The 17779-nt window shown below is 40.0% G+C and overlaps 1 protein-coding gene across 3 annotated transcripts in view; it reads left to right on the top strand.

The window, feature by feature from the left end:
* UBAP2 (ubiquitin associated protein 2) overlaps nucleotides 1-17779 on the top strand; it is a 112129-nt gene that overhangs the window by 3223 nt on the left and 91127 nt on the right. The window contains exon 1 of one of the 3 annotated variants that reach the window (XM_048932370.1): nucleotides 7959-8267. The exons of the other annotated variants lie outside the window; for them this stretch is intronic. The gene's annotated coding sequence lies outside the window, so the exon portion shown is untranslated. Of the gene's footprint in view, nucleotides 1-7958; nucleotides 8268-17779 lie in introns of those variants that run through there. 3 annotated transcript variants of the gene reach the window in all.

Here is a 17779-nt window from a genome sequence, read left to right as displayed (position 1 = left end):
GCCTACAAACAGGAGGGGATCAACTTTTGAAAGGGTAGATAACTGCAGGACAAGGGGAAATGGTTTTAAATTGAGGGAGGGAAGACTGAGGTTGGATGTCAAGGGGAGGTTCTTTACAGAGAGAGTGGTGAGGTGCTCGAACAGCTGCCCAGAGAGGCTGTGGATGCCCCGTCCCTGCAGGTGTTCAAGGCCAGACTGAATGGGGCCCTGGGCAGCCTGGTCTAGCATTAAATGGGGAGGGTGGTGGCACTGTCTGTGGCAGGGGGGTTGGAGATTCATGATCTTTGAGGTCCCTTCCAACCCTGGCCATTCTGTGTTCCTGTGAAATAGCTCCTTTCAACTACTTAAGGCTTATATCGTCCAAAAATTGTACAAAGGTTTTCCCTGTGCTACTCTAACATGGAAGTTGTGCTCTTCAACTTTTGCCATCTCTCAGGGTTCCCGGTCCATCCAGGGACTCTTCCAATCTGTTTCACAAGTTACCTGCAGCTCTTCTCCCCCATGACTTCTCAATACTCTGAAGAGTGAGCGGTGACTTAAGACAGATTAAAGGTGATACGATCTGATGCCTGAGATCTCATCGCTTGCTCAGCTTGCTTTTACTGCATCGTAACTCTTTCGCTGAGTGTGTTGTTTTATTGATGTTCTCTGGAGATTGTAAAACTGGCAGGATAGGTTATATGAACAGCTTTGCACAGCTCCCTTGAATGGAGCTCTTTCTAACTCTGAGTTCCCTGGAAATTCTTTTGTCTGGCAATCTTTGTGAACACTTCTTCGTTTCATCTTCTTTGGAAGATAAACTTGCCAGATGTTCTCCTCCTCCCTCCCCAGCTTGTTGAAATCAATTCTTCCCGCAGATGAGCATGGAGGAGTCTCTGACCTGTTTAGTTCTAGTATTTTTTGCATTAAAAACAATGAAATGTTTCCCATGCTCGGAGAACTTCAGTCTTTCTCAAGACCTGAGGCTTGCCCTATGTAGTACTTGTGTGGTGAACATTATGGATTTTTTTTTTCTTGCTTTATCATATAGGAAACGCAGTTTATTCCAGATCTGCAGAAGGTGCCAATTCAGAAGAATCATTTAGTATTTGAATTTCAAGTTATGTGCAGATCTCAGCCATCAGATTTGCCCTTCTTTAACCTAGATTAATGGAAAAGAAGTCCTTCTTCCTATGATAGGCAGCCCTGTAAGATGTAAAACTTGAATTCTGTGCCTATTATCCACATTTCTTAATATTCCTAATGGTTTGCTGCACAGGAAGGAGGTCCTACAGTTCTGCTGTGGCTTCGCGTTGAATACTTTAGCTGTGTTTCCTATGACTACAGTATTGTTCCTAGAAGTAGATAGTTGGAGAATTATTCTTTAGAGACCGTATTGAGATTCATCTTAAGCAGAGAAAACTATTTATTATTTTTTTTGCTACTGCTAAGTATACTGTCATACAGTATACATAAGTATACTGTTGTTAAGTATTTTGAGAATGGTTGATATAATGTAGAATGGAGCATGTGGTTTTTTTAAAGCTTTTCCTTGTTTTCCATTTGGTTTGAAATACTACTGGAGTCGTGGCTGTTTTATGGTAAATACTGGGCCTGTAATATTTCTTATCACATTGTCTTTGTTTCCTATAGTAGGAGTTAATTGTGGATTTTTTTTTTTTCCTTATTTGAAATCTTGCATTTTCGTTTTTCCTTGATTTTAAAAAGTTTCTGTTTTTGTAGATACTGTTTTAGCAGTGTGAATCCAAAAGGAATCCTGATGCCAAACACTGCAGGACTGTACACATAGAGCATGTAGTGTACTGTATTTGGGAAGCTCTGGTCCATGCTTTGGTTGGGGGCTTTTATTTCAACTTTCACGCTCCTATTCTTCAGGCATGATCTATTCTGACACTGATGGAAAAGTAGCCTCACTTACTGATGTTAACTTCAGGTGCCTGAACATGCTGAGGAGCAGTGCAGCACTTCCAGCCTTGTGCTTCTCTTACTTTCAATAGTGACTGAATGGATTTCTGAGTGTTTTGAATATGGGTGAAGTGCTATTAGGCAGCTATCTCAGATTTGCTTTAGAGGAGGTTGAAATGGTGTTAGGAGCTTGGTGGAAGCAAGTTAATAAGCATGCAGAAGTTGTTTAAATGTTTGAGAAAAGTTTGTGGCTTCTGATACATGTCCTCAACCTCACCCTGTGCTGCTTTTTGATGTTCCAGCATATCCAGGAACTTTCCCATGCATCTTAGGAAAATATTTTCTTTCTTGAATAGCTGTCTGTTGTGATTGCAGGTAGGAAACTCCTTGTGGTGCTATACGTTGACTCATATATATCACTGTCTGCAGTCTCATCTCTTGGTGGAGCAGTGTATGTTTCTGGGTTGAGGTCTTAATGATGTTTGCAGTGTCTGATTCAATTGAAGTTACTAGACTTTCACTTTTCTTTGGACTGTCTGAGCAGAGAAGCTAGGGCTTGATGCTTGTGTGACATCTTTGAGAACAGTTTCACAACTTCAGGACTTTCTTCCCCTTTTACTTCACATGGCCAAAGGCTGGCTGAGGTTGGCAGGGGCTGACTGATGCCAGCTGGTCCAAGCCCTCCCCAGGCACAGCTTGCTGCAGCAGGCTGTCCACAACCACGTCCAGACGGATGTTGGAAGACTGATGAAGAGGAGAGTGACTGAAGAATTCTCTGGATAGCCTGTTTCAGTGTTCTGCCAGCTGGAGAGTAAAGGAGCATTTCTTCTTGTTCAGATAGATGCCTCTTGGGTTCCAATTGGTGCCCACTGCTCTGTGTCCTGACAGCAGTCACCATAGTAAAGAGCTTGACTCCATCCTGTGTGCACCCTGCCTTCAGGCATTTGTAGACACCGGTGAAGGCTCCCACTCTTGAGCCTTGCCTTCTCTAGGTTAAACTTCTTGAGAAATCTGCAGCCCTTTGGGCCGTGTGGTCTTATGTGCCTTTTGGAAAGTAATGGACGATGAATTGAATTTTGGAAGGATGGTGATAACAAGTTGTTCTTGATTGTTCGTAGGTGGAAAGGTGAACGGGTTTTGGATATGCACATAGAAGAATGCTATGAAAATGAAATAAGGTGCATATTTTAAGTCTGAATAATTATTTTATTTGAAGATAGGCAATAATTGGGTGTCTTGGTGCTAGCTGAACTGAGGATTGTAACTTGTTAGTTTTATGAGGGAGACAGGTTGAGCATTTGACTGCCTGAGAGTGATAAAACTGTCCACGTCCTACCTATGTATGCTCTGTCTAGGAATTACGTGGACTGTAAATGATGGTTTAATGTGCACGTAATGTTTATGAAAAGTTAGAATTCTTACTGTACCTCTATGTACTTAGCAGTTCATTTTGCAAAGCTCTATTCAATAAAACGATTTTTGGAAATATTTTTTTAATGAGACTAAACACAGAACTTTATAGATTTAGGCGAATCTAGGTAAAGCAGAAATGAGTGAGATCTGCCTGTTCTTCCTGCTCTTACCACTCCCCAGGACCTCCGCAACTGTGGATAAAGACACAGACGAAGTAAGGTGGCTAAAGCTGTTTCATGACTAGGGACCTTGAATCTGAGAAATGCTGGGACAGCTCTTTTTGAGCAGTCCTCTGAAATGAAACACCGGTGAGATTTAATTTCTGCTAGGAAACTTACCTCAAATATTTATGACTTATGCCTTGCTGTTTGTGATGATTTCTGGGGAGTGCTCTGAGTTCTTGAGTCATGAGAGTGAGGGAGGAGAAAAAATTTCAACTTTTATATATTCCTTTGTTAAGAAATCCATTAAAATAAAAATCCATTAAAACATAAATAGATGGCATACTAATTGTTTCTGGAGTTATAAAATTACCTACTTATTAGAAGTTACAGTGAAACATAGTGCAAGGATCCTCAGAACCATCCAACTTTGTATGATTTTAATATCTAAGCAAAATTTGAGCTTAAAAACATACTGTGACACATCTTACCTTGCAGGCTAGAACAAGCAAGTTTTGAAGATTGAGTCAGACTGTGCTAAGGAAAAGCTTTTCCATCTGGCCAACTAGAAGTTGCTGTTTGGGATGGGAACTGGATGTAGCAGAGAACAAATGGGAGAGTTGAGCAGCTGAAGTAGTTTTTGTCATCAGGACCTGATGGAGCAGTGAACTCCAGGGTGATCAGGAACTGTTTTATGGCTGTAATTCCTTTTATCAGCAGAGCTTGGCTGAAAGCTGACACACAGCTATTCTGCCCCTTCCAGTTACTGCTTGCTGTTAGAGAAAAGTTAGGATAGGTTGGGTGTTCTTTGGATAGTATTTTTCCCTCTGACTACCCAGGTCGTGCAGTATGTTGAGCAGCAAGATGGGTGGTGTGAGCCAGAGGAGGAGGATGTGGCTTGGGGTAATTACACGGCAGCTTTGGGGAGGGACAGGAGTGGGGTAGGAGCTTGATGTTGTTGTTCTGCTAGAATGGGCTGCTACTTTGATTTTCTTGTTGGAGTTATCTGGAGTCATTAATGCTGGGGAACCTTAGTTGTGTTCCTGCAAACAAACAGAACTCCTGCTTTGAGCTGCAGTGCATTTAGCGGTGAAGTAGCGAGGCTCACTTTCCTGGAGCTGGGGAGAGCACAAGGTATGAAGAGTCCCTGTTCCCTGCATCCCGTGTGTCTGTTCAGTCGGTGCAGCGAAATGCTTGATCTTGTGGCTGTGCTTCTGTCCAGAACTGATGTTGCTCTGTTAGCTAGGGCTGCAGTCATGCAAGATGGAAAGCTTAGGGTTTGTTTAGTTTTATTTCTCCTGATATTCCTGCATGTGCTTTTCTGTTCTGCATTCTCATACACATGTAGTGCAGTGTTGATGAGTTAGCTTCTTTTTTCCCCCACAAGTTTACATATGAATAGAGTAACGAAAATACTGTTTTTTTTTTTTTTTTTTTTATCCATGATTTTTACTTTGTTCTTTTTTGAGGGAAAAATGTTGAGCAGAAAAAGGGATAAGCTGCCTTTTGGCACTGTAGTGATGGCGAGATCCATTTTGTTCACTAAAATTACACTGTTAGTCCCCACCTTGCCCCTTACATTTCCTTAAAAGTTGTTACTTCAAGCTTCTCTATTTCTCTTCCAGGTAAAGACAGCTCACATAAACAGAGCTTGGATTCACTTTTGCTAAATTGTGAATCTGAACTCTACGTATTTTATTATAAAGTCTACAAAGATTCAGCTGACAGCAATGCCCAAGAGACTGAAAATAGTCTTACAATAGTTTGTTTTTTTCCAAAGGTACTTTTGGATATATATTGGGTATATTTGGATATATTCTGTCACGTTTATGTCATGAAATTTTATGGGTAGAATGGTGGGGAGCTCTGCCTTCTTGAAATCCTAAAAGAGCAGTGAGGAAGAAGTGGCAGGCTTAGCTATTCCAGCCTGTTTAACATTGAATTTCCAAGTAGTTCAGCTTCTGAGGTGTATCAAATTTTGTTAAAATATTGACCTATTCAGCATCTCCACTCCTTTAATTCAAAAGTTGTATTACTTTTAAAGTGACCCAAGTTTCTAATAATCTGTGGATGGAACCCATCAGTATATTTTTTTCCTAAGACTATATAAATTGGAGATTTAATCAATTTAGAGTAAGTTTTGAATAATAATAAAAATAAAAATAATCCTTACTGAAACTCATCTTAAAGATGCCTTGAATTTTTTTTTTCAATTGAATTTAAATCCAAAACATAATGACTCCAACGATCTGAAAGCTGACTGAAAGTGTTGCACTTGTCTGTAACAGAAACTGAATGTAATAAAACAGATAAAGTATTCAATTGTGGTGTAAAAATACCCATCATTGTGATGATGGAAGGTAGTTCGTGGTACTGAGGATTAGACTTTTCTTTCAAAAGGAACTCTGAGTTTAAGCTTTTAAATCTTCCACAGCAGTTGGATATTTCTCTAGAAAAATTTGGCCGAATAAATACTTGTTTACAGCAAAAGAACTTGAGATTGACATCAGTGTCCTCCTAGCTTTTGAGCGACAACTTGTATTTCACTCATGTTGAAATCTCTACTGCCAAATGAGTCCCAGATAAACATTTATTTATAGTTGCCTCTCAAGTAAAATTACAACCTTCTGTGGATTCATATGAGTGTATGCTGTTGATTTCTGGTTCCTCATGTTAATTCTGCTTTTTCTGCTCACCTAATTCCATTGGATTCTTTCAGCTCTGTTTTTCTTTTATAATTCAATAGGAATTGTAATAATTCAGGTGGACAAAGTTCTTTGTTCTCAAATGTTTCTGATTATTAGAACATTAATATTAAATAATGCTTATAATATCAAACTAATATGGAAAGCCTTACTCCTGATGGTTGTGAGTTTTTTGTTTTTGAAGTGTATATAACTTTTGAGAAATTAGAATGGTTTAAAGGAAGTTCCCTTATGTCTCTGGCTTTGGGAACAAGATAATCTATTAAAACATGCTTTTTTCCTTCCTTTTTCCCCGGGGGGGGGGAAATCTGTACAGAGCACAGTGTTTTCCTTGGATGAGTTCATATCTGTTCAAATGGACTTTCATAAATAAGTGGAAATAAAGTTTCTCCTTAAAATTGTTGTCTGGGGCTCCACATATTCAGTGGTGTTTAAATGTGGTGTGTTGAGAGCTGCTTTATTGCATTCCGTGAGTTTATGTTTGATTGTGGAGAGAAATCCCTGGGATGTAGCTGTGATCTTACAGTAACCTCCATGACTACAGGTGTCACAACCTTAGGACTGCATGGCAAGGTTCTCTGTGTGTTACCAAAACTGTGGTCACACTAATGCCTTCTGCCCTGCAGCTTTAGAGTGCAGCAGAAGGGTTGGCAAGTGTGGTGCTTTAAATTGTAGATGCATGAAAATGTAGGGACCACAAAAGCAGTGCCTGTACCTACAAGACCCATATACGTGTAAAGACCTGCCCGGACTCCTGTGGATATGTGTGTATCAGTGTCTGGAAGGAGGCACACGGAGTGTTTTTTAGCCATTGACCTGCTTCTAATAATTCACCAGCCTTTGGTGATGCTGCCCTATTTTCTGTCAGTATTCTGTATGAAGGATTTTGCTTTTATTGGGCAAGGCATGTAAAATGATGAGGGGTGTTTTTTTTTCTTCTTAATTACATTGTTATCTTTACCTTATGCCAGTGTATCAGGTTGTTTTTGCCAGTTTTTAAAAGCCGTGTTTCGGGCAGCATACTTCACTAAACATGAAAACAGCCTCGGTGTGTTAAATTGAGAACACATTTAAAATGTTTTGCATTTAAAGCTTGCTTGCGTTTGCTTTCTTCCTTTATTTACAGTGTCATCGTGGCCTTTACAGCAAGTCCCTCTTGGACTTGACTTTCCACATAATGTTCTGCAAACAACTGGAAGTTGTTATTGTGATCAGAAAGTTCTTAGTCCAATAATGCAACTTCTAAAGCTTGTGATATTTTGTCTTTCTTATCCCTTGCTCGTCCCTTGCTTAACTGTCATGTATATACACTCTGTTGTTTTGCTGGGGGGAAATTGATGTTTACAACATATACACTGAAATGGCTTTAAAGACTGTAATTGCCAAAGCATTTGTTCAGTGACATTTTTATAGGTACAGTATAATGTCTGAAGCTGATACCTGTGTTATTTAGTGCTGTTGCTAGTTTTATGCTGCAATTAAGAGAATGTGTATTCCACACACAGCCTCAAAATTCATGTGTGCTGAGGTTGAGATGCTGCAATTAATATAAATAAGCTGGTTCAGAGACTAAGATGTGAAGAGTGCAAGTACCTTTTTTTTCCACAAGTGATCTTGCAGCAAAGTTCCTGGTCCTTTAGGTGGTTGGTGGAATAGACAAATGACTGATATCATAGAATGTTTTAGAAAACAGAGTTCCTATTTAGACTTTTTGATGTTGCGTTGTGCAGTGAAAAGTTTGTGGAATTGGAGACTGGTAGTTTAGTTTAGCATAGGAATACATGACCTTCCAGAATACAAGGACATATTTAAAATGGAATGTAAGCAATAGAAAAACTAGCAGATAAACTTATGTGCAATCAATGTTTATAATAGTCTAGTTATCGAGCGGATGGTTTGGAAGAAGAAAGTGCATATTTTGCAAAACAAATCTGTACACATTGTTCTATTGTATTATAAGCTACGCTGCCTCTGGAAGATATATAGTGTGAGAGCTCCCATTGCTGACAGAAGGTGGTGGACAGGACTTGTAGAATAAGGTGAAGGTGGAGGGCTGCAACAGCGAGAGTGGGTCTAAAAGAAGGTGAGTATTTTTTTTTTTTTCTCCCTACTTATATTGGAGAGAAAATAAATGTAATAAAACTTAGGTAATTTGACATGCTGTCTAAATGGCTCATCTCTTTGGTTATCTTGTTTAAAGAAGAGCTCACTAGAGAGAAATTTCATTTTGATATTTTAATACTGACTGCACAGGAACAGGTCTGGATGACTTGAGTCCTATTTAGGTTTGAATTCTGTTCGGAGGACAGTTCTGTTTGCACGTTCCTCTCTGGTATGTTGGAAGTTGGGAAGGCTGTTAATCCTGCATCCTTCCATAGTTTGGTATCATTTTGATTGAACTCTAACACTGCTCTTCACTATGGAAGGAGCAATCCAGAACGGGCAAAGAATTGAAAATGGTTTTTGTGTGATTTTCAAGTCTGTTTTGTTTCTGGGACTGCTCATGTCTGAGCACCTGATAGAAAGTTTGAGAAAAAGGCTCTGTTTCTTACTTTTGGAAAAGTAAACTGAACCAAGTGGCTGTGAGTTTTCATCAATATTTTCTGCATAGTAAGAGCACTAGATTGTTAAGGAAGTAAGCCTGTAACACTGCCATAGAACCTTGCTTGTTTGGGAACTTTTTATTCAGTGGTATAACTTGCTGAAAAAAGTGGTTTTACTGTGATAGATTCCTCTCTTGAGATGAACCTCAGGAAGTACCATGGTGTTGGGGGAAATTGCAGAAAGATACACTGGAATATTCTGCTTTATTTAAAAATCTTCCCCCCTCCCAGGACTTCTGGTTTTGTTTGTTTTCTTTTTTGAATAAGCATCTGTTTGCCAAGTATTGGTCTCCCTGCTGTACCCCAGGTACCCAGCTCAGGAAGCAGGGTTGTGTGAAGGTGTAGGAACGGTATTACAGGCCTTTGCTGTTGCTACCAAAACTCTTCAGCTAGACTCAGAAATTTGCTGTCTTGAGCTTTCAACGTATCTCACAGGTACAACCTAGTGGTTATTTAGTGTATTTGCCTTCATATCACTTGTGGATTGTAACTGCTTTTTGTATTGAGTGTAGTAATGTGATCTGAGATGCTGTTGCAAGCCTTAATTATCCCCTCCTCTTCCAACCTTTTTTTACAATGACGCTTTCTACTTTGTTCCTCACTGTCAATGGTATTATGAATTAACTGTGTGCCCTTTTTTTGAGGCAATTGAGCGCATTCCTGCAAGTTTGAGGACATCATAAATGTCTCAGCTCTTACTTGGCTATTTTTACTCCTGTTGCTCGTATCTGTTTCTATTCAGAGCATTCCTTTGGAAGCTGTTTGAGGAGAGCGTGTTTCAGCAATGCAGGAGTGAGCTGGAGGGGGCAGGGACAGCAGGGGTGCGCCGTGGGTCGCTGGCAGTATGAAATCCTACACTGAGTGCTTTTCTTGCGTGCCACCTTCTTTGTAAGGTCCTTTGTCAAAGGAAATGCTCTGCTTTGGATATTGTCCTGTCTTCAAGCTTGTGCTAGCTATTTCTTTCTCTCATTTGGAGTATCTGGGTTCCAATTGCTATGTTCTTTGTGGGCTTCTTTCAGTGTTTGAACTGGATAACCCCAGTTAGAGGCTGCTCAGATACAGATAGCTGCATCAGAGCAAGTAGCTGAAATATGTTTCTGCTGTTCAGTAGGCAAAGCTGACAGTACTAAGTACCTGTTCCAACATGCTCCTCTTCCCACCCCAGCAGTTCATCATATTTTGGTAGATTTGGAATCAGTTTTTAATGTGATTACTTTTCATAGTAAGTTATTTTTGTGTGTGTTTTAACAACTAGCATTTGGTTTTCTGTTGAATGAATTACTCAAATTCTGAGTGTGGCTGACTTTGTTGTAATTGCAGTAACTGATAGGTCAGTGATGCACTGAATGTATTTGCTTTTGATGGTTGTGCCTTACAGCTAGTGATATTGACAATGTTCTTTGCAGAGAGAGTGGTGAGGTGCTGGAACAGGCTGCCCAGGGAGGTTATGGATTGCCATCCCTGTAGGTGTTCAGGGCCAGACTGGATGGGGCCCAGACAGCTCGATCTAATATTGAATGTGGAGGCTGGTGGCCCTGCTGCGGCTGGGGGTTGGAGATTCATGATCCTTGAGATCCCTTCCAACCCTGGTCATTCTGTGATTCTGTGGCAAATGCAAGCCTGACGTCCCTGATGTTTGCTTGTAGCTAATGCTGTATGTACTGATGTAGCCCATGCTTAAATGGTTCTGAAAGTTCCTGCTGACGCTGGTACTAGATGTGTGGGTAATAGTGGCTTTGAGATGTCAGTCACAGGATGGGAAGACACCACAGTGCAGCTTTAGTGGTGTAAGTCTGTTGTATGCAAGATGCTTTGGCTACTTAAATACTTTTTTCCTTGTGGTATTGCAAGTGTGACCTAGGATCATCTTTCTGTGTTTTCTTTGAGGGTAACATCTTTCTTGTCTGGTTTTTACTCTACAGATGTTTCCTCATCTGTGTGTGTGTATACATAAAAATATACAAATATATTGATGTAGCCCTTGCTTAAACTGTTGTAATATATTCATGTGCTCTGAACTGACCCAGGTGTCTTAATGACCCCCCTGCTCAACTCAGCTGAAACAGAAAACTGTACAAATTACTAGTTAGCAGTAAGGGGAGACTTTGCCATGTGAGTTTTTTGGTGAAAGAACTTCCAAGTCATCTGGCACTGTCTTTCCAGACGCATCTGTCTTGCTTTTCTCCTCCCCTTTGAGGGAATGCAGAGAGATAACGAACTGGAAGAGGAGCAGCCCTTTCAAGGTGGTGCTTTTGATGGGTTAAGGATGGACGCTGAGTGCATTAGTCCTGTGAAGGTTAAGTTGGTGTACAAAATCTTGAAGGATTTCTCTTGCCAGTCAAATTCCTTTAAGTTTGAGTCTCTACAATTAATGCCCAAGACTGAATGCCGAAAGATACTTCTGCACTTTGGAGAAAGAAGTGAATTCTAGACTAATGTATTCTATGTTGGGTAAACTGTCCTCATGTTGGTTGATTGTATCCTTCTTTCTTGCTTGGATAGAAGAAATCCCAAGTATTTGAAAGGTTATTCTTTACAAATTGCTTGCAGACATCGGGGTACCTTGACATGAAGAAGCATTTCTCATCAAAGATCAAAGTCCCTGTTCTCTTACTGGTGATCAAAAGACTGTGTATGCTTTGACATAGTGATATATTCAGGGTCACTCTTCTGGCAGAGTCCTTTCCTGGGAAGGTTGGTTGCTTTTTTTTTTTTTCCTGTAGGGCTTTAAGTGATTTTTATTGTTGTTACGTGCAGAGGGCCTGATCAGTATAAAGTCTTGCTGTACCGAATCCTGCAAAGACAAAACATAATGTGATTTTTGATAATGCCAGGTGGCTGCTGAAGTGCATGTTCCTCCTTTCCTCATGAACACCATCCCTATCCCTTGTGTTGGATACAGTGTATAGCCACATAGTTTCCCATTGGATAAGCTTTTTCAAATGACTTGCTGTTTTGTGTTAGGGGGTTTAGTTTGCTGTTGGATCAGCTTACTGAAGGGACTTGCTCTGCAGCTGCAGGATCGTTAGTCGGACTGAAGCTATGTTAGGTGCTTGGGAGCCAGGGAGCAGGGCTGCCATTCTTGGGGATTGCTGGTACTTGCATGGTATTAGATGCAAGGTGAAACTTGATTATAGTGGAATAAAGGATTTGGGTTGTGCCCTCACTATCACTACAGATGGAAAAGCCAAATCCCCATCAAGTGAAATTCCACAGTAAAACTGAAATTTTGGTTTGGAGATTTTGTCCCAAACTCTGTGCAGCTGTCCCTGGTTTATTTATGACTTTGGCAAGGCTTGTGTTAGTTCTGTCCGCAGAAGGTAATGAATTTCAACCCTGAAAAACCTGCTAGTTTAGTTTTTCAGGTACAGTAAGTTTTCCTTTTGTGAAGTACTAGTTTGTTTGTTTGTTTGTTTGTTTGTTTTTTTAACAAGTCTCCATGTAGGTAATGCAGAGTATCATTCGATCTGAGTGTTTGTTGCAGGGAGTGACTGGGCCATAATATTGTTCTGCTATCAGATTCTTTGTTGGAAGTAGAAGATGCTGTAGTTCCCTTTCGTTAGATGTCAGTTAGGAGACTTTGGAAGGGAAAATGACATGGATTTTTACTTTTTATCTTCATTAACTGATCTGATCCTTCTGTTTATTTGTTTATTCATTTATTTTACTCTTTGGTGGGGAGTGAACCCAGAGAAACAGATGAAGAGATTTGCAAAAACTGTTGGTTCTTCACCACTGAATATAGGAGCGATGGAGTAAACTGTGTCTGTAGTGTTTACTGACTGGGCCAATATTATATTTCTATAGGCTAGAAATAGGAGAACCTGAGTAGCTGGAAATAAAGGTGTTTCTTTCCTTCCACATGATGAGGAAGTAGGGTATGTGTGTGGCTGGGCCAGTGTCAGGAACCTCTGTTGTCTTCCCAACCCAAGATGGTGATTAGGTTGACAGTTCAGGATGAGATGTAGCATGGGCAGTGATGGAAGAGGTTATCTCTTTGACTTTTGTGGTATTTAGAGAGGGTTAGCTTCAGAAAAGTCATTTCTGAGAAAGAGGATGAGAAATGAAATCTTTCTGTGGAAGACAGCAAGAACTTGCATAAACTTTCCCTTCAGGTGCTACAATATCAGGAAGGGACCTTTCTTTAAATATTTCTTGGCAGAAACTATACAACTGTATTTCAAAAGTGAATTGCTGTTGTCCCTTCCTTATGGGATGCCCATTGATCGCTGCTTCTTTAAGAGGATTCCTGTTGTCTGTAAAGTACATTTATATGTGGGCAAACACAGGCTTCTTTTCTTTTGAGTCCATGTCAACAACTGTGTTCTGGCCTTCAGTATAATATAGCAGGATTGCCTAGGGGGAAGTAACATGCAGTTATTCTTTCTGGGTCTCTTTATTTCTTAAAGCTTTGTTACAGTTGATGCTAAGTGCAGATAAGTAGTGCATCTGGCAAGTCTTTGTAAACCTGGGGTTTGTAAATAGTTAGGACAGGCAGCAAAACTGTATTCTTTCTTGTGTGTGGAAATCTACCAAATTGCTATCTAAAATCGTGTTCTTCTAGCAGAATGGCAGCAGATGAGAACAGTGACTCTGTGGAAAATTTATGGCTGAAACATCAGGCAGAGTCCTCTGATCTTTAGGATGCTGCACTGTTTGGCTGTCCAGAATCACTGGTGACTTTTGTCCTCTGTCAGCAGTGAAACAAGGCAGGCTTTGCTGTTTTTTGTTCTTTTCCCTTTTTTAGTATTCTGGAGATTACCTTTGCAGTATGAAAAAAGAAATCCTGAATAGAAGCCAGTTAATATTCTCTGATGTTTAGTGTGACTGGTAAGTTTTTTTTTAAAAAAATAAATAAATAAATAAATTTGGGAGTACAGATAATTCCTTCTGAAGTTTCTGTGTAAGGGCACTTGTTGCCTCAGAAGTGAATATTTGTGAAGAACTGATGGGGACAAGGATGTTTATTGGATATACTTGGCAGATTTTTTATGAATGCTGGAATAATCATCATTATTAAGGTTAAGATATTATTAGGTTAAGATATTATTAGTAAGAAAATGTAAAATGTTATCTGCTAAACAGAAACACTAGACTAATAACAAAGGTTGATATTATGAGGTTAGAAGATTTTCTTAATGGTATTACTTAACATTCGTGACTGACACGTGCTCTGCTAGTGAAAAGCATACACTGTTCATTGCCAGAACCGCATCTTCTTAGAGGTGCCCTGGATACGTGACCAACCTTTTCGTCTCTGTCTTTTGAAAACTGGTCACTTCTTTCTCCCAAAACAATGTCTGTTCTTGTAGCAACTGTTCTATTTGTTTTTCCCTCTATCTTTCTTTTTATAACAGTTGCTTAAAAATACTAATCTTTAAGATTAGGTTTGGTTTTAATCTCATGATGAGAAATGATTAATTTCTGTAGCTCTAGGGTGTGTTCTTCCTTAATTACAGGTTTACCGAGTGGATTGCAGAATAGCAATTTCAAGCAGCTGCTTAGTTGGTTATAAGTAACCACCTATAAATGAGGTGGTTAAGAATACACAGTTGCCTCTTCCCTTAGCTTTGGGAATGGAAGAGCTGTAGATGACAGAAGTGTGTGTGTTGGGTTTTGCTGGTACTTGCACTGACTGCTGGGCACTCCCAGCAATCTTATTTTCATGGAACTACACGAGAGCATACAGATAGTACAACTTTTATCTACTGTGGCGTTCGACCAGTGATCGAGATCTATTCCTGGCCATGAATATTCTTCCTATTTAGTATAGGATAAGTTAAGATGAGACCATAATCCTCCCAGCATCCATAAGATGAGGTTCAGCATTATTATCTTGGGGCAGTACAGACATGGAGTAATCAGCACTTTTTGTTAAGAACTTTTGACTCTTGTAAACTCCTTGCCCTTTCCAAGCAGTAATAAAGTTGTGAGGTTATTTAGACAAGTCTTCATTTGAGGGAAGTGCATTGAATTCATGCTAAGCTGATGTTGATCTTTTCCTCATGCTTCTTCCTCGTGCTCTTGTCACTCTACTTCCTTAGCAATACAATCTGGACTCGTTGCACATGTATGGTAGTCATGCCATCATGAGACTATGTCCTACAGCCTTTTCCCAACCCTGTCATTGCAGGAGATCATTGATTGAGTAGCTTTCATGAGAGGATAAAAGGGCAGTCATGGTTCTGTGATGTTCACACAGATGTCTGCAGTCTTCTTTATCGCACCTTCTTGTCCAGAGTCAAGAAAAATTGCTTGCTTGAGGCTTCCTCAGGAAGAGAATTAAAACTGCAAATGATTTGTTCAGATTGTGGAAGTGAATATTTAACTTCAGAAGGATTCTTGGAAGTCAGATGGTACTGTGGTGTTGGATCTGTCCTGAAACTTCATCAATAGATTGTCTGTGTCTTGCAGGGCCTGCCATGCTGCCATGATGATCTATATTCTATCTGTCTTGATTTTTCTGACTTTCTGGAGTCTAGATTTCGTGCCCAAGGAGGCTTGAAGAAAAGATCAAAGAAAGCATTATGATAAACCTGCTTTTTATGTTGGTAATGCTTTTACTCATTGATTTTATTTTTTTTTTTTCTTTTGGTCTTCTTTGTAAAGCGCACTGCAAAAATGCAGCTGTGTTGAATATGACTCTGATGTGGAGACTTGTAGGGGTGGAATTTCATAATCCTAGAGGAGTTTGTTGTAGGGCATCAATGTTTAGTTGCTGGCTTTGGACATGAAAATAGCTGTTCCATTCTACTACTGGTGCTGACGTCTGCAGTCATGTCTCCGCTTTTGGACTAGGCTTGCTGTACTACAAAACCTGGATATTTAGGATGATTTTCCTTTTAAATGATTGTTTCTTCCAACTTCTAAGTGTAGTTATTGGCTGAGATTTGCGTATCTCAGTGTGTGAGACATTCAACATGGCTGAAGTATAGTTCTGTTAAATACTAATTATGGTTTCTGTTTCCCATTTCATTTATGTAAAGGCAGTCTTCCTGTGGATTATTAGAAGCCTTTTATTTTACAGTGTTATAAACAAGTCTATCTGTGGCGTTATGAGACTGTGGTTACTTTACAGAAGTTTTGGGAATTCTAATCTCTTACGCTTTGTTCTGCTTTTCTGGTAGTCTTCTGGAGGTCTGTTTTGCTTCATGTATATCTGTTTTTTCCAAATACAGCTGTTTTGACTGCTTGCTTCAGTTTCGGTATGTTTACAAGGTCAAGTACTAGCTTGGAATAAAGGACTTCAGCCCTGAGACAGACCTTGGTGTCCTGAAACATCTGCTTGTCTGAATATTTTTTTTTTTTAATCTTTATTAAACAGATTTTTAATTAAGAGTTGTCTTCATCTTGTCTCAAATCTTCTTTTCTCGTTTGATCTACAGTAAAAAATTAAGTTCATCCTCCTCATTGCTATGACAACTGCTTTGCGAGCAAGGCAATGTTCCTGTTCAGATCCATCTCATTAATTTTATTAATAATATCCCATGTAGTGCTCGACATCCTAGTCACTGTGGTAATTAGCAGGCAATGGCTATCTGCCTGCTTTTGGCCTGCTGCTTTGGACCTCACAGCTGTGAGATGTGCGCACAGCCGGTGTGGGACGGTGGGGCGTTTCTCCTTGCTGCACTGCCCGCGGCAGATGAAGCCCTTCAGCTCAGGCCTTGCTGCGGCTGCTGTCAGCAGTGCTTTTAAGACAACGGATTCGTGTCTGAAATAGATTGTAGCGTGATCTTGTTGGCTTGAAGGGAACTTCAGACTGAGGGTGTGTTTGTTTCCGTGCTTGTCTGAAGCAAGTCCACGGAGAGAGGCTCCCACCTTTGCTGTTTTTCTGCTTCGGACCTGTTGTCATGTCATGCTGCTCACAGTGCTGTGTGGTCAGCAAGATTAGGATCTTGCCTAAAGATCACATGATACCATAAGATTATCTGGCACTGTTCTGACCGGCAGGCAGACCTTGCTACATAGCATCATTCCCCAGGAGTGTTTCAAATGTTCATGTGCTTTCATTTTTCCTTAAAAGATCCTTTCCTTGTGGAAAAACAGTCATAGCTTAAGCAGTTGAGGTACAGAGGCACCGTACTGTGTGTTAGGAAAGGCAGAACAGGCCCAATCCTTTCCTGTATCCACATGTTGCCTGGCTTTCACGTAGCCATGGGCAGACAGATATTTTAAAAACAGAACCTTTGTCTTAACATGTGTACTCCAGTCACATCCAAAGCTTGAATCTCAATATTTTGAGGAGCTTTGTTTAGTTAGTGAAAGTAGAGAAATTAGCATGTGAAATGAGTGTCAGAATTTCAAGATACCAAAATCTATGTAAACACAACTTTAATTTGGAGATGATGAACAGGTTTAGACCCAGCAGTGCTCCAATTCTTCAGCATATAAGTGGATTCTAGACGGTCATAGTTTAAACTATTAGCTTCTCTTTCAGATGAGTTTCTCTTGTGCTTTATTTTCTCTTTGGGGCTTTTTATTATTACTTGTAATCACCTGATTGAAATTGTTTTGAAGTATCCATCAGCTCATCGCAGAACAAAGCCAACCCTCAGACAAAACCAAAGGTTGTTATTAGCATATATAAAATTGAGTTAGTCTGAAGGCACTGGAATTTCAGTCAGCATAGTTTACAATGGATTTTAATGCAGTGAAAGTAATGCTTAGTGTTCTGTGCACATTCTAAGTTTAGTGCTTCGGCCCCGTGGACAACCATGACCAGAGTGCTTGGTAAGCGCTGAAGTTGTTCAGGCTGTCTTCATGCCTGCTTCACATTTTGCTTTCCATGGATTATCTTGCCAGAGCTCTAGTTACTTTTAACTGTATTTGACTGTTAGGGTGTTAAAGCACAGTGCTCTGAAAGCCTGTTTAAGGGTTTAAAAGACAATGAAGTTAGACTATGTTAAGAGACTGCAAAACACATTGGCTTTGGTGAATGTATTCATAAATTGTCCTGATCACTGTGAATAAAACACTTTGTCCTAGTTCTGAT

Source organism: Lagopus muta, chromosome Z (genome assembly GCF_023343835.1).
Source record: "Lagopus muta isolate bLagMut1 chromosome Z, bLagMut1 primary, whole genome shotgun sequence".
NCBI lineage: Eukaryota > Metazoa > Chordata > Aves > Galliformes > Phasianidae > Lagopus > Lagopus muta.
Note: the sequence above shows the minus strand (reverse complement) of the source record. Positions and strands in the feature narration are given on the sequence as shown.